Below are 17677 nucleotides of genomic sequence, written 5' to 3' on the forward strand. Positions count from 1 at the left end.
TAATTTACACAGGAATTAATGGTGACTGGACCTTCTTTCAGAATAGCTTTAAAAGAGCTGCATTACAAAACCAACGTCAACAGCTTTGAAAAAAATCCTAACAGTCAATGGAGTAAAAAATACTTATCTTTATAACAGTGCATACATATAGGTGTCTTCATAAATATATTTTACAGGATAAGCACATAACCATTAAATCAGGTATCAGAATCCAGCAAACCTATAACGCTGATTTTATATTAAATTACTTGCTTATGCATTATGCTGATAGAATGTATAAAAAACCCTAATTAAACAGATGTACAGAAATGCCAGGGAGCAATACTTTAATCTTTAAAAATTGCTCTCACTGTATTCAATGCTAACTATTTATCTGTTTATTAGGTCTATTTTTATTTTGTTTTTTTTTTACTGGTTAGTTTGTCTTAAGAATGGAAACTTTGGTTTATACACGAGCCTTGCCAAATGTAGCCCAATTTTCACATAGTTAAGTAGTATCTAGAAAACCCCAGCATTTCCAAAATTCACGTTTTTTTGGGTACTTACATAGAAACTAGATATTAGAAGCCATTCCCAATAGCAGCTTGTTTATGGTCTCAGTAAGGTAGTAGATGTGCTAGTAGATGTGTTTGTCCCTAGCAAGTTATTAAATGAAATTAAAATGCTTATTGCAGTTACCAAAAGCAGTTGACCTTGAAGTTGTGGAAGCAGGAGAAATGCATTTGGAAGTTTCAATTCAAAAAACCTCCCCTTCTTCCTTTGTAGTATAGGAAAGAAATCCTAGTTATCTTTTCAACATACCATAGAAGGGAGATTCATAAAATTTCAGGTCTGGAAGGGGCCATTAAATCATGTAGCCCGTCCTCCTTTATCATAGTATTTCATAAGAGGTCTACAGATAATACAGAATCAGTGACATCTGTGAAAGTGATTAACAAAATCTAAGCCAAAATATTACAAGTGAGCAATACAGACCAAGACCTTGCTATCACAGCAGCTTGATTAACTTACACGAAATGAAAAGAAAATAATTTAAAAAAAAAAAAAAAGTAGTAAAAATGAATCAGTGGTATATAAGCCTTGGGAACCTAGCAGATCCATTGTGATTGTGACACCAGTATTTCCTCCGATCAAAATAGGGATGAAGCGGCATTTTTAACACATCATTACCATCTACTGGACATGAGGAAGAATGCAGCTCAGAAAGGAGACCGAGAAAGCGGACACCCAGACAGCAAAAGGGGCTGCCAGGTCTACCAGGAAATCCTATTAAGCCGTCTATCCCTACATCCTTCCTTCACCTTCACCCTCCTTACACCCATCCTAACACAGTCTGACCTCCCTCTGAAGTTTAGAAAATAACCAGTCCGAAGGTGTGAAAGTGGATCTGGTAACTAATGTACATCCCACCACCGAGCCATGAATACAGCCTGAGTCTGAAGTCTACCAGGAGTACGGCAAACTAGAGCCTGAGGCTTCTCTGGCAAGCGACACCCACGCTATCTAGTTTCCAGCAGCTTTGACAGAAGGAAAGCCTTGGATCATGTTCCTGACGCAAAGTTACAAAGGCTTTCTGGAGATGTTTTATCACCTCTCCCCCTGCCTGGAAGTCATTTGCACACTTTGGAACCAAATTTAAAGCTTATGGAAGACGGAGGAGAGCAACAAGACCAAAGAATTTGACAGTGACAATGGTTTTCTCTGATAGAGAAGTCTCTACTTCATCTGACAGAAATCCGTCCATACGTGGGTGGAAACATCTGCTACTGAAAGCAACTGCACATCTGTATGATGTATGAGTGTGATTAGATCCAATGGATGCAAAAGGAGCATATGCCTCTTGAATACAAATGTAGTAAAGCACCTGTAAAAATGCTTTTTAAATCAGAACCAGTATTTACTGAACTGACACAACCATTTAAAATAAATTAGATAATAAGCACTTTCAAAGAACACAAAATGAACTTACTAATACCTACAAAATGATGAGGGACTACTTACTGACAATACTGCCACTCAACAAAATTTGGACATCATGGTAGCTCATATAAACCCTTCAAACTAGAGAGTTAGATTACACATGAACTTTGCATGACCGCACATAACTTTCAGTAGCAACTGGATGACACTGGCCACCTCTGGGAGAAGAAGGAGTTGTCGTCCAGCCCCAGTCTTTCTCCTCCCTGTCCCAGATCAGGTACTATGCAGGCTGAAGAGTCCACCAGAGTGGTGGCAGCTCCCAGGGGCTGGCGGAGCACCCCCCCGCAGAGCCCACCCTATGCCATAAAGCCACAAACCGGTGTTTGTTGGTTTATAGATACTGTGCACACTGAGCACTGATCTGAGACTTTAGGGAGATCTGGGAACTGCTGCTCAATCTGTTTGGATCTGCTGAGCGACTTCAAACAAGTAATTTCACCCCTCCATCATCTCATTTCCCCACACACAGAAATGGGGTAATAACAGCAACCTCCTTTGTGTAGCAGTTTAAGATGGTTATTTATAAGAGGAAATTATTACTGCTGCAATTAAATCCTTATGAACTTCATCACATGTGTGAATAATAATGGCCCGGGAGCAATTTTTTAACCCATCTTCAGCATTACTAATTGAAAAAAACTTTGTTGGACTTTGTTATGGACTATGAATGTTTTTTACAGGGCACTCATCTCCTCTGCTTCTTTACCCTTGTCTTTTCCAGTCAGTTTTTCTCTCTCATTCACCAGCAGCCTCCCTAACACCGCCACACTGGCTTACACTTGTCGCGCTAGCAACTTCATGACATCTTCCCTCAGCCTTCAGCAACACTGAACTTCATTCAGCAATTTCATGAGCTGAATCATTACGTTGTTACTCAGACATGCTCAGGTATACGGAAAGGTGCTGAAGCTTTGCACAGTGCCTGGAGCAGGATATCGTCAAAACTCACAGCAACCTCATGTCATTCTCCAAAGTATTCAGAAGACTAAGACACAGCAACAATGACCCAAAACAACTAGCCGCTTTGATTTTTCTGGAGATTAATGACCACCTGTAAGGAAAGAGGGGCAAAGGCTTATTTATCAGCCATTGACCCCAAAGAGTCATTTTTGCTTTGGACTCATTCTTCAGGGTACATGGAAAAGGCGCAGCGTGTCTGTACATGGCTCTCCACAGTGTTCAATACGCAGCACTCGCCCTGCGACTAAAGGAAGAGGTTCATGCATCTCCACCATTAAAGCAAGGATCCTGACTCATCTTTTTAGATACAATCAAGATTTGGCTTTTTCAAAGGAAGAAATGCTAAATATGCATGAATGCATTTAAAAACTGGGCAGAAGCACCCATTTCATAATTCTCAGCTTTGCTACTCCTCACATACTAACACTCATCTTCCCAATCTGCAGAACGAGACACATTTCTGTGGTATTTTACCAGTACTAAGCACTATGAAAAGAGTAAGATTTTATGCAGGAACTGTGTTAGTGTAAATCATAAAAGTAGACACGCTATCTTTGTCCAAAATGGAGATGTTTTAACTCCATGAGGCAGTAAGCACCCAAAAAGCATAGGGTAACACTGGCTAGGTATATGTTAGCAGGTATTACAGACATATAGGAACTGGTCTAGAGAGCAAAATTTAGTGCTGAGGATCTGTCATCTCTACTGTACATATTTCAGATTTTTCTGTTTCTTTGTTTAAACTTCAGACTAGCTCTGCTTTGGTGCCTTGTCCTGAAGCTCACTTGCACCTGGAGTGCATTCAAGACTCCCTGAGCACATCCTCCAGTTTAGTTTCACCAAAAAAGAATCAAGTTCATGCACTTCAGGACTGCTGCTCAACCAAAACCAACCGAAGGGGATTGATAGGGAAATTCATTTCAGAAGAGCATTCCTGGTCTGAAATAAAACATGAATATAGATGCACTTGTTGAGACACTAATTTTTTGTGGTCCATTAAGTTTTGACAAATGAGCATATCTCAGTAATAACCACATGGAAGCTCATCACAGGAACAGGATTTGTATTTTTGTTGTAGCTACAAAAGACAGTGACTAAAACCCCCCAGGACTTTAAGTATATATATGCTGAATTGTTTCCTTCCACAAAAAGCTAAATGATTTTCAGCCTTAGTTTAATCACAGCTTACCATCTCGGCAGGTGCACCTCCACTGCAACTGGCTTATATCCTCTTTCCAAGATCCTGTGATTTTTATTGTCAAAAAGTATGCCAAATTGCACATGTTAGTCACAGGCCTGGAGTAGAGGGCATGGGATCCCGGGCACGACCAGCACACCAGGGATGCCAGCATCCCTACTCACAACCAGCCTGCGCTGCTTGGCTGAAGATGAGGTCCTGCTCTCGCCCACGTTCCAGGACACTCTGGGTGCAGAGGAGAGGACCTGAGCAGCAGCAGCGCCAGGGCCCTGGCAGCCCCCTTGCTCTAAGTGGGGCGTAGACATCACATAAGTTGGTTCTAGTTTGTAACTTGACAGTTTCAGCTTCAAAGTCAAGTTAGCAAAGTGGCTGTTGTTTTGAAAGCATTACAAAGCACACAATAAAGATAAAAATTTTTTTGAAAATTGTAACAGGGAACAGAAATTTCTCCATAAGCTATTAGTATGAATTCGGCCCAACAAACCACTTTGATCACCACTATGATTTAGCAGCACCTGACTGCTCAGTGACATTATCTTGGCAGTATCAACCCAGCCTACAGACAAGTACCCAACATCATCAAAGTCACCACTGAAGTTAGAATTAATTTGCACCATTGTGGAAAGGGCCTGCAGACAGAAAAAGGATGAAAGTCACAAAAAGAGGGACATCCTCTCATATACACCCAGATGTGGTCCCTCAGATCTTCCTCCTGAGGCACACTGACAAAACAGTGCAGAGAAGTTGCCACTTGTGCTGAAACTACAGTAATGAAGAGTCATGAAATAGTGAATGTGACAAGAGTTATGAAATCGTGAATGTGACAATTGCATGTTAAAATGGAGTCACACAGAGATGATCTGGTATTTTATTATTATTTTAATAAATACATAATCTAGCTGCTTTACTTAGATAAGACATGAAATGGGATGTGCTGGATCCAGTGTAATTATTTCTATTGACACAACCTGCTTATGGTTTTTGGTGCTATATGAGAGTAAATCCCTGCCATCTAAAGCCAATAGGAGACCTAATCTTGACTGCCTACAAAAGGGAGGTACTATACAACTACTGAGATAAAGGAAACAGGACCATTATTTCCATTGATGTTCAGTATTCTACATACCTTGTTATAATGCTGATGATACTCTTGGGAAAATGTGAAGCGTAATTTCTGACCAGAATTTGTATTGTTTCAGAATAAAGAGTACAACAGCAGAACAGATGCCAAAGGAAAAACAGCAAAGAGAAACAGTGCATGAAATTTTACGGTGAAAGGACAAGTGACCATGGCTGCTTCTTGCTGCCAGTGGAAATGAGGACAGACCTTCCTTTCCCACACTGTCACAGAGTCAGGAAGCCTGTCTGGGGAAAGTGCGTGGCAGTGCCCATCCCAAATCACAGTCAAGAGATTAATAGAGCGTGATCTTTCTGTTAAGGCTATCTTTAATTAATAGGCTCATCCAGAACAGGAGGTAGAAAACACTTTCAGAGAGGACAAATCTTCATTAGTTTCTTTGAAGAATTAATTTATTTTCAACTGCTTCAGCGTAGAAACTCCCAGGTAAAAGCAAAAAAAAATTAGAAATATTTTCATAAACTACATAGGTGTACTCACTAGTCACTTTTCTAGGAACTTTCATGCATGTAAGGCATTGCCTTGGCTGAGATCATTTGCAACAATAACAATAAACATAGTTCAAGATACAAGAATTTTCTTATACACAAGAAAATTTTAAAACATTAATTTTATCTCAGTTTAAATGACCACACTGTTGGAAAAATTGCACAAAATCTATTCAGCAGTTCAATAATAAGGGATATTATTTTGAAGAGATGCATCATATTTTTCATACGTAATCTTGTGATACATTTCAGTCCTTTAACTATAAAGCTTATTGTAATTATAGAGGCACAATGGTATCTTTTTAATAAGGCTGATTCTTTTTTCCCCTTTTTTTTTTCCCCCTGCTTATTACATTCAAAAAAGTCTCCCATGCTACTATTTCCAACATATTCATGGAACAGAACTTGAATTGAACCATTGTTAAGTCTCCATATTTCTACAACCTTTTTGAAAACATTGCCTCAGAAACAACATGCAGAACTGCCTGCTACAAATTTCTGAGACCATAACATCCTAAAATTTGTTGTTGCAGTATGACCTGCATATATGATGTACCCTGTTTCTGCTGGAAGGTGGAAAAATATGCTAGGAAATATGTTCCATCTTAGGAAAACATATTGAAAGTAACTTATGTAAAAAGTATAAAAAAACCACCAAACTAAAGTATTTCCGAGTCAATTAGCGCCAGATTTAAGATTTTTTACCTCTGCTGTTCAGAGGTAACCTTTTCAGCCAAAAAGACTGCTGGTGCTTTGAACTGGGATAGCCAAAGCGTGGTCACCAGGTCCATCTAGATTTTCTTAACTCCAAGCCTAACATGAGGCACTAGAGCTAGGATATCATCTCTTGAAACCCTTCCCTGCAGCTGTACCACGAGCTGAGTCTCTGCCAGGAAAAGCTGTAAATCCAAGACCCACTTCCCCACCCCCAACCAGACAGAACAAATAAAAAAACGAATGAAAAGCAACCCATTCATCCTTCTTATTTGACCATACCAGCCCTGTAACCTGCCCTCAAAAACTGAAATTATGGAAACACAGCAATGTGACCAACTTAGCACACAACAGATAAAATGGGGATGCAAGGTAATAATGGTGTCTCAACGGGCAGAAGGAATTCAGAGTTGACCTCTGTGGAGAATATGTAATTCCATGTCCAGATTTGGGTCTAGACAGTTTTAGCAGACACATATTATTTCTCTGTCAGCCTGTGTTTAAATGCGACTTCACATCTACCTCACTTTTGCATGTGCATGCACAAATATGTATTAGAAAAATCTTTGGGAAGAAAATTATAGTTGACATAGAGCAATAATCTTCTGGCAAAACATTTTACAGAAGACGACAGAAAGCAGGCAGCACAAGTAAACCTCTGGAGAAGATGCCATGGGAAAATGAGAATATATAGTCAAAGAATATCAGCAAATTAAGGCACTGGTATAACAAACACATTTGAATGATAAGAGTTTAAAATAAACATAGACTAGATTATAAACTTACAGGTGTTGTCAAGGTACGGTAAGGATGAAAGAAAAATCCACTGTGACTAAGGAAAACTGAGTTGTGTGATCAGTTGGAAAGAACAGTATGAATTCAAAATAAAAATGCTCCAGGACAAAAAAAAAGGACCTATGAAGAGAAGAAAGGAGAAAATGTTAAAAAATCCAGAAAAACAAAACACAAAAATCAAGGTAAGAATTGTATGGAGTCTAGCAATAACAAAAAATCTTCTGTGCTGGTTTTGGCTGGGATAGAGTTATTTTTCTTCATAGTAGCTGGTTTGGGGCTGGTTTGGATTTGTGCTGAAAACAGCGTTGATAACACAGGGATGCTTTAATTATTGCTGAGCAGCGCTTACACAGAGTCAAGGCCTTTTCTGCTTCTCACCCCACCCCACCAGCGAGTGGGCTGGGGGTGCACAAGAAATTGGGAGGGGACACAGCTGGGACAGCTGACCCCAACTGACCAAAGGGATATTCCATACCATATGACATCATGCTCAGCACATAAAGCTGGGGGAAGAAGGAGGAAGGGGGGGACGTTCGAAGTGATGGTGTTTGTCTTCCCAAGTAACCGTTACGTGTGATGGAGCCCTGCTTTCCTGGAGATGGCTGAACACCTGCCTGCCGATGGGAAGTAGGGAATGAATTCCTTGTTTTGCTTTGCTTGTGTGCATGGCTTTTGCTTTACCTATTAAACTGTCTTTATCTCAACCCACGAGTTTTCTCACTTTTACTCTTCTGATTCTCTCCCCCATCCCACCGGGGGGGAGTGGGAGAGCGACTGTGTGGGGCTTAGTTGCCGGCTGGGTTAAAACCACAAAAAAGTTAAAACTACGAGGAGGAAAAACACAGTGACTTTCTAAGACAATCAAATGCTCAAACAGCAACTGTGTCAAGTGCTGAGAGTCTATCAGTCTTAGCACAAGAAAAAATGTACCATGTACACTTATTAAATTCCAAACACTGCAGTGCAAAGCTGTATCACCTTTCACAGTATATTAACAGTACAACAACTGTCTCTGGAGAGGCTAGGAAGTAAAAAAAGCTGAAAATGAACAATCAAATTTTAAAGTTTGCTTGGACAGCAACTAAGTACCATACTAAGACTTTAAACTAATGAGACAAGTGATGTATACTAGAAAAATCGCATTTATTTTAGAACACCTGTGCACCCACAGAGGATGCTGAACCCTGTCAGAGCCCTGATAGTGACCCAGGACACATTTTTTTACCACACTCTGCGAGTATGGTCTCTTCACCATACTCTTTCCCCAGCTGAACAATAAGGATGATGACACTGGCATCTTTTAAGAACTGAGATCTATTAATTAAACTAGATAGATAAGAACTAAGCATTAATAGTATTTTCATCTGCCAAAGACAGGATAAGCAGAAGAGTCTAAGAAATATCTTGTGGCAAAAAAAGTTAAAGGGACACCAAGGTTTACGTACTGCATTTGCGTGTGATTCTTCCAAGATTACTATAGCTGAAAGGAGTCAAGAGTAAAAAAGAAACCCTCATTTGTTTATTTTGTTTAAAGTAAATATTTTTTGCTCAACTTCATTGAAATATTGCCTTGAGTATTTCTATTTATTTCTTCCTGCAAAAGATGAATAATACTTTGAGGAGAAAAACGTTGTAAACCCATAACATCTGCAAAGATCCTGGGCACAGATTAGCATCTGAAACAAATTTTATGGTATGACTAACTTCCTAGTTCATATATTCCCTTTAAAGAAAAAAACACGAGTTTAATTTGGTTTTGCTAAGTACAAAATATACTTACTGTAAATTGCTGACTAACAGGTTCTAAGTGCTACTTACCTGCAAAACAAACCAAACAAACAGGAGTTACTTAACAGCACAATAAACTGCACAGGAGAGTGGATATAATTTAGGTGGCTTGGTGGTTAATCATTCCTATTTTTAATACCAGTTAGATGGAAGAATGGAGTGAACCAAGGATTTAGTAAAAAAGAAATATAAATTAAACTCCATGTTGAATACTGTGATGGGCTGTGCAAAGCTCAGTCTCAGCAAAAACACCTTATGACTTGAACTTCACTGTCCCCAAGGTGATGGTGAGACTGCTGAAACGAAGGTCTCGCATAAAGACCTGCTTGCTCTGACTCTCAGGACTACTTCTGTCCCACCTAAGATGAGCCTCTGTAACACAGGATACCAGCTCCTTACGAGGTACCATCTCCAGCATGTTCCTTTTCTGGACTAACTTCACAGGAACCATGAACCAATATTGTTTATATTACACAGAATTTCACAACTTAAATACATGTATTAGCAAACTCCACTAAGGCGCTGTACGCGCTCACTGAGAGTTGAGTAAGAGTAGTCCCATTACTGGATCTCATATTGCCACATCTTGGCCTCATTTTTCTTTCAAAACTTTTTTCCTTCTGAAAACTATAAATGTAGCATCTGTTACTATCTTTGTTTCTATAAAAGATGACAAATTTGCAAGGTTGTAAGTCATTAACAGCAGTGTCTTTAGTCAAACAATGACAGAAATGTTGGTTGGAAGGAGCTTCTGGACGTTGTCTAGTCCAACTTCCCCTATCAGGAGTGCATTTTCATAAAATTAGATAAATTCTTGAGTTTAGTGTTCTTTGAAATAGAAATATCAAACAAGGAGTTAAAGGAACAATCCATGTTTCATGGGTGAAATATTATAATTAAACAGTTCTACGTATGTACTACAGTCAGACACCGCATCTTTTTACAACAGACACTCTATTATTGTGGTACTTAGAGATACAAAGGATTGAGGTTAATAGAGTTAACAGGTTGTTCATTTAAACCCAAAATTTGCAGAAAATTGTCTGAATACTCTTTGGCATGCAGCATCTTTGGCACTGTTATATCAAATATTGTGTTATTTATCCCTTAAATCACAAAATATATAAGAAGATGCCACAATTTTTTTAAAGTATTTACAGTCCACACACATACCAAATTCACATTTTTACAACATATACACAATGTCCAAATCCTAAATTCATAAACCCACCATGCATTCATATTGGGGTCCTGGCAGCTTCCATAATGGAGAAGACTGACAAGTGGACCAGAAGACCATTTAGAAATATCATCTATTACAATCCACCATGGCAATGATGGATTTTGCTTTCAAGATTTAAAAAAGAATACAAATTTGAACAATAAAACTTGTCAAAAACAAAAGCTATATTTTGGGAAGAAAAAGAAATAAATAAAAATCAGTGGGATAAAGACAGAAGCAGCAGTGCAGCCTTAAAAATGGCAAGTCATTCCCCCTGATAGCTTTGCCATTGATTATACCAGAATTCTTCTTCAATGCATTTAATCTCAGTTCAAAATTTGAAACTGGTCTCATGTGCAGTCTAAGTAAATCCAGAAAAGGCTCACAGGTATGTTCTTCTTTTAAGCCAGGTTTGTTAATCAATCATGCTAAAAAGTATAGAAGAACGGCAATCTTTAGATTTCTGACTATAAGCCCAACAGTTATTTTTCATATCTAGAATGCCCCTGGTGATGTAAGGAGATTAATGCAAGACACTATTCACAACATTGTGACACACTATAATTATCTCCATGCATGCCAGAAACAATTTTGACCACTGTGATAGACTGGGTACTATCCAAAAGAAACAAAACCAGTATAGATTTTAAAATATATGGGTACAAGTGCACTATATTTTGATAGCAGTGACAAGAACTTGAAGGAAGCCAAGGACAGCTGGGGCTGGGGAAAAGATGATGCCAATTTAATCTTTAAGATTGACAGCTCCGTTTGGGACAAGGAAAGCTGAGTGGATGTTATTCAGCAAGGGAAAATCACTGTGGAGGAAGAGAAGCTGTAGGAGTAATATATTAAAAATAAATATGGAACTTGAGGGCATGTTTAATGTAAAGCAAGCCAAATGCTTTGCTAAAAAATGAGGCCTTTGTACTCTTTTAAAACTATTACATGCTGAAAATGTGGCCTTTGTACTCTTTTGAAACTATTACCATCATTTTTTTTTTGCTCCCCTCAAGCTAAGTCCCTCAGCAGACATTAAAATAGTTGTAAATGGTAATTAGTATTTAGAAACACGTTTTACCATGAGAAACAGAAACGTGCCCTGAGGAGCTCAGCCTTGCTGCTCTGGGACAAACTCTGCCACCAACACCAACCTTGGGCAAACAACTTCCCGGGGCCCCGCACCGCTCTGGCTCCAGGGGCACACGCGACGCCGGTGCCTGCACCTGCACAAGTGCACTCCTGGGGAAGCCCAGGAAGACCAAGAAAGGCGCCAGCAAGTGACAGTGAAGGCTCCAAGTGGCACAGACACATGGGTCTGCAGCCCTTGTCACAGGGAGTGAGGAGCGAGTCTTCGGGGAACTGGAAAAATTTGAATTCTTTGTTGAACTGGCAAACCAGTTGGAGGGAAGGAAAAGCTGCTAGGAAAAGCTGGGAGCACCCTTTTTCTGCCTTAACCTCTCCAATTAAAGTGAACTCTGGAAACAACTGTGATTTCCCACGAGATCTAGCTCTGGTGTTTGCACAGGCCATTACTTACATGCTCTTTGTAAATAATCCTGCCCCAAGGCACACCACTTTAAGGAAGAACCAAGACTCTTCAAATCTTACACGTCTTCTCCAAAAGAAAGCTGACTGGCAGTTCTGCATCTGCTCCTACTCAACACAAGCAACCAAGTAGACTTGACTGGGCTTCACAGCCTTCCCAGACCTGCCTTTTCATAGCACCTCCTGTCCTGTTCTTCCCCCATGCACACTGGACAAGTTCTGCTTCAAGCTGGCCACAGAAACATGGCCAGGATTTGTCCTCAAGAATTTATTCGTACAAAAATTCCATTTATGCAACAGTTGCTGCCTTCATATGACGACAATAAAAAGGCACCAACAGTGCAATCTGATGCCATGCCCCTGAGGATCACTTAAATGACTGGCTTGAATCCTACCATGCACATTTCCCTCCAGGAAGCAGAAATATAATACTGTCAATGATTTATAGAGAGCTGTTGAAAAGCCTTTGCCAACCTCAGGAAATCAGCAGAAGTTATATTTTTAAGGGTTTAGAAAGAGGGGAAAACAACACAGAGACTGTAGGTGTTCTCTTGGTTTGCTCTTTGAAGCCATTAATTCATTGAACAGCTAGCTCATCACATAAACATCTGACATAGCTCAATGAGGCTACAAGATGCAAGGATGTGCTTTCAGTCAACAGGCTATAATTCATCTGTCACCTACAAGAAATGAGAGCTTTTCCCTACGTTTTGAACAAGCACGGCAAACCCGCACTGCTACAGGTTGCTAAACTCACAAAGGAGGGTCTCCAGGGTCCAGGTTTTTATATACATGTTAATCACATTAACAATGTCAACATCCACTGAGGTGAAAAGGAAAAGAGACGTTTCTGTTTGCACCATAACATATATCTGCAGAAAAGCTTTCCCTATAAAGGGTAAGGAGCATCCCTGTAGCTCTCCCTCAAAATTCCCGCTGTCTTCTACTGTAATCCCAATAGAAATCTGCAATATTTGAGCTTTATCAAAAATCTCTTATTAAAACTAACACCCTCCTTTGAGCCCAGAAGAGATCCTATCAGCTGGTTTCTCCCACGTATGCCCAGAGAGAAGGATGTATTCCTTTGGACAAAAAATATAAATACTTTAAGGTTAAATTCTGTTTTGGTATATATTTATGTAATGCTTATATGTTATTTCTCTGATAGGATATTGCATTCCTGCCTCACAAACACCCCCCCACATATACTATAACTGATCTACTTGGCTACACCTAAGTTTCGTACACAATAATAAGACTTACTGCCTAAATAGTTTGCTTTTGTTCACTTCCTAAACATAGTGTTCCAGCTTCCAAAGGTCCTGAAGATACCCCTAACTTCAAACACGTTACACACTATGGTCTAATCAAAAGCATATTGAAATCAAACTTTCACTGATTTTTAAATGGCATTTGGATCAAGTTTTTGGTGCTCAAAGAAAACATTTTTTCTCCCAGCATATTTCATTGCACTCAAAAACATTTAATCCAGTTCTGGCACTATCTCTTAAATGTAATTTTCCACAAATAATAATAAAAAATTCAGGATTGAAGCGGACCCTAAAAAAATAAACATCAATGAACTTGCATCCACTGAGTTAGTGTTTCAGTGTGAGTCAGAACTTTATTTATTACCACAGAACATCGTTCTCTCCATCCATAAACTGTGAACAGCAACTGTTATCCAGGTACTGGTAACGGGTAAAAAGGCTTATATTAAACCTAATGACTTTTGTGATCAATAGTATCAAAAATCAAAAATTGTTTGTAAATTAAATGTAGATATCTGTGTACTCTCATTACACCTGAACATTTACCATAAAAATGCACTTCAGTTCTTTTCTAAAAATCCTTACATCTCTTTAAGTTATGGGGCAAAATTCTATAGTTCTTACTCAAACAGATCATGAACTAAGTTTTGCTGGACCAAGGACTGTAGATTTTGGCCTCAAATTCAGAAGGGAACCTCGACAGGGAAATTATTCCTGCCAATAGATCTTTAAGTAATACGACGATTTCTGCTACGTGTCTGACTTAACCTAGGTAAGTTCTTCTCATGTGTATTGCAACAACTATTTCTGGTGATACAAACTCAGTTGATTAGCTTTAGACAATCTGCATCTCTTCCCTATAAACAAGTTCCCCTCCTTCATGTTGAAAGTCATCGGTGTCGAGATAAAAGCAGGTACATGAAAGCTGCAGCACTGTCGATCCCCTTGCTTTCAGCTTTTCCCAGTATGGCAATGCAACAGCTCCAGATTTCATTTTCAAAAAAATTCCATTCTCCAAACATCAAACACTTGTTCATGTTACAAGCACAAAAACTACTTAGAAAGAGTTACAATAATAGCTGTGATCATATGCACAATTACATTACAAGAAACTGATGGAAGTTTTGTTCCAGAAGCTTGCAAATTCGTATGGATTTATCCAATCTACGCTTTGGATAAAGTCATTAATCCCAACAAATAATTTCAGAAGCTCAGTGGTTGGTGGAATTGAAAGTCTGTGCTTGCGCTAAAAGGTGACATTTGAAATGCAGCAGATATGCCATTGTTTTTAGCTTTGCACATTAATAAAAACTCCCAATGACACAAAATACAATAATGCTGAGCTTTGCTAGGCAAAACCTGATCTAAACCAAAACAACGGGGGCTCATACAACCCAGTCTGCAGTTCCATTAATTCAGTGTAAATTCTCCTATGGATCAATCTAGTTCAAAGATTTTTCTATCTAAAAACTTGGAGTCACTGCAGCCACTGCCTTGATGCAAACACCAGTTGATTGTCTGTGAGACATCCCCTTTTTGAGCAGGCAGCTTCTGTTGCCTTTTCAGCAGCATATGCTTTTCCAAACCGTTTCTCATTCCAACTCTCACCAGCACTTTTATTTTGTAGTGTCTGCTTTTGATTTTTAAATACTGGAAAGGAAACTATTCTATTGATAACCTTCTTAATACTCTCCTGTTAAAAAAAAAATTCTCTTAAATACCCTTTAGTATTTCCATGCTTTTCTTTAATTTGAACTCCCATGTCACTCGTTGCCTCTCATCTGTTTATTGGCATTTCTGTATTCTTTCTAAGCCCTCTCTTTGTTACTTCTGGTACATTTAACACTAACCTGTTATTTTACACTAAAATATCTTTCTGTCTCATCAATGCCCTCACATTGCTCTATCCCATTGATGGTCACAAAATACGTAACAGTTTTAAAATTAAATATAAAATACAGAAATGCTGTAACAACTGAGAACTTCAGATCATGACTTGAGAAACACAAATACTAGAACCAGCTCTCAGCTGGAATTCACTTTAATTTAGTTTGCTTCAGAACCAGGCTGTCAAAAACGAAACTCTTAACAGGATTAACAAGCACTAACTCAACTTTCAATTTCATTATTTGGCTTAAATTGCTTGTAAGTGCATATAATGCTGCTAAATTAAACATATAATTGGAAAAAAAATCAGTCAACATTCTAAGAAAATGTTGTTTAGTCATGGAAATTTTTGTTTAGTCACGGAAAAATAGTGTGACTGCTCAAGGATAAGACCTGGGTTTGAAAGCACAAGGACCGAGAGTACACATTGAGTACATCTTATACAATCTCTTTCACAAATGTTTCTTCCTATAGGCTGCCATATTTTTATCTTGGGTTTCCTCAGCAGAAATGCACATGCAAAGCTCATGGCCGGTCGGCTGATATCGGTTGGCAAAGCCCCTCACCTAACGTAGGCTCACTACACTGAGGGTTCACACACACCCCCCGAGTAAACCTGACCTTTCCATGATGCGTCAAGTCTTACCACAGGTACACAAGCCCAGGCCAGAGCACATGAGCAGGCACCGGGCAGCACCCGGGATTTGCCAAGCCAACTGCCCACACGCTGCTTACCCTGTCCATGTGCTCGGGAAACACCGGGGCACGACAGGAGCAATCAAAATGTAAGCTTGCCTGTGCCACCACGTGTACTGAAATGACAGGCAAATTCCCCCTGAACAGAATGTCTACCCTGAAAAAAAAAATGGCATATTCAGCAAAAGTCAGTTTGGTTTTGTTTCTGTTTCACATATTTTTATAAACACTCTTTCTGAAGGCTGCTCTAGAGCCTCACTGCTTTCATGTTCAAAACCTTTTTCTAATTAACAGTCTCCATCTATCCCTTCCCATTTATACCTATTAGTGCTAATGCACTTACAGAGAGCAGTAAGATGCCTTTCAAAGTCTTCATTCAACCTGTCTGAACAAATCAAACTCTCTTACTCCTCCCTATTCCCCATAATCAATCATTTTCATAGACTTCCTTTGTACCTGCTCCATTTTGATTTCATGCACCTCTAACAGGACTTGAGCTACATTTAAAAACCATCCCTGGAAATTCCTGAGACAATAAATTTCAAGAGTGCATTTGCCTTTTTGTGGCAGCATCTCACTAGCGGTTGGTGCTGGTGGTTCATGGTATGGCTGAGCTGTATACACTGGTACCTACTCGTCAGTCATTTCCAGACTGGTGGAAATCACTAGAGCTGGTGACTCCCACTCTGTAAGCAGTTCTTGCTATCTGTCCCCCGATAACAACTGGACTCAAGTTGATCTGGTTTCCCTTCCTGAGCTAACTGACTGGAGGATACAGAGAAGCCAGAGCCAGACTCCTCTCAGTGGTGCACAGCAGTAGGACAAGAGGCAATGGACACATGTTGGGAAGTGGGAAATTCCAATTAGATATAAGGATTTATTTTTACTTTACCACAAGGTGGTCAAACACTGAAACAGGTTGTCCAGAGCAGTTGCAGATCTCCCTCCTTGAAGGTATTAAAGACTTGACTGGACACAGCCCAGAGCAACCTGATCTAATTAGATCTGCTTTGAACAGTTGACCCCCTGGAGGTCCCTTTCAGCCTAAATTATTCTAGGCTTCTTTTATTCCAGCTTCTCTTGACTGATGAACAACGTGACCTTATTTTTCATTTCTATTGCTGATGACTTCCAATATTGCCATCAACACATTATTATTCTACCGTTTGCTGAAGTCACTACTAGCAAATAATTAAGAACATACAAACAAATCAGCATTTTATGAAACATATTTTATGACACATATTTGCTACCAATAATCATGTGCCAATTTGTTCAGAATGAAGAGATGGATATCATCCACTTTTCTATTAGAATGAATTAAATTTTGTTACGTGCTTCGACCTCCAATGTGACTGTGGTCATTCCCACTCCGGGAGGTGTCCTATCTTTATTCCCATGTTTGGCATCACAGTCCTTACCTAGAGTTCAACATTAGTCTTCATTATCTTGATTATTAGCCTAAACTAATCCTAACCCATTTCTCATCATAGTAGCTCCATGTCGTCTTTAGTTGTTCATTCACTGCTGTCATTGTTACACATACGGTACTCTTTACATTTCTTTTGCAAGATTTAAACTAGTTCGGCGATTTCATTTTATCCTTCTATTTCCTGACTGTGACAACAAAGCTGTGTTTTCCATTTCCATAGGCTTTTTGTCAACTTCTCAATGTCTGTTTTGGAGGTGGTTTTTCATCCATGTAGATCGGGAGTCTTTCACCTTTCTTCCCAAGCAAGACAAAAAGAATTCAGGTTTTTCTACAGATTTTGCACCTCTGACCTGTGAAATTCTAGTCCTGCTCTATATTCAGCTCATGAGCACATCACTGTAGCTATCAGTATCAGAATGAGACTCCTTAAAGTTTATGCTTTCAAAATTAGAAGATAAAACAAACCACAGACCTACTTTTGTTCATCCAATCATTTAACTTAAGTAGCATTACAGTGAGGAGGTTCTCAGACATTCTGGCATGCCTTAGTCCAGTCTAAA

General features: G+C 39.3%; 1 protein-coding gene across 1 annotated transcript in view; it reads right to left on the reverse strand.

Annotated features, from left to right (window-relative positions):
* SMYD3 (SET and MYND domain containing 3) overlaps positions 1–17677 on the reverse strand; it is a 437259-nt gene that overhangs the window by 202470 nt on the left and 217112 nt on the right. The gene's annotated exons all lie outside the window — the stretch shown is intronic.

This window comes from Calonectris borealis, chromosome 3, assembly GCF_964195595.1.
Source record: "Calonectris borealis chromosome 3, bCalBor7.hap1.2, whole genome shotgun sequence".
NCBI classification, from domain to species: Eukaryota; Metazoa; Chordata; class Aves; order Procellariiformes; family Procellariidae; genus Calonectris; species Calonectris borealis.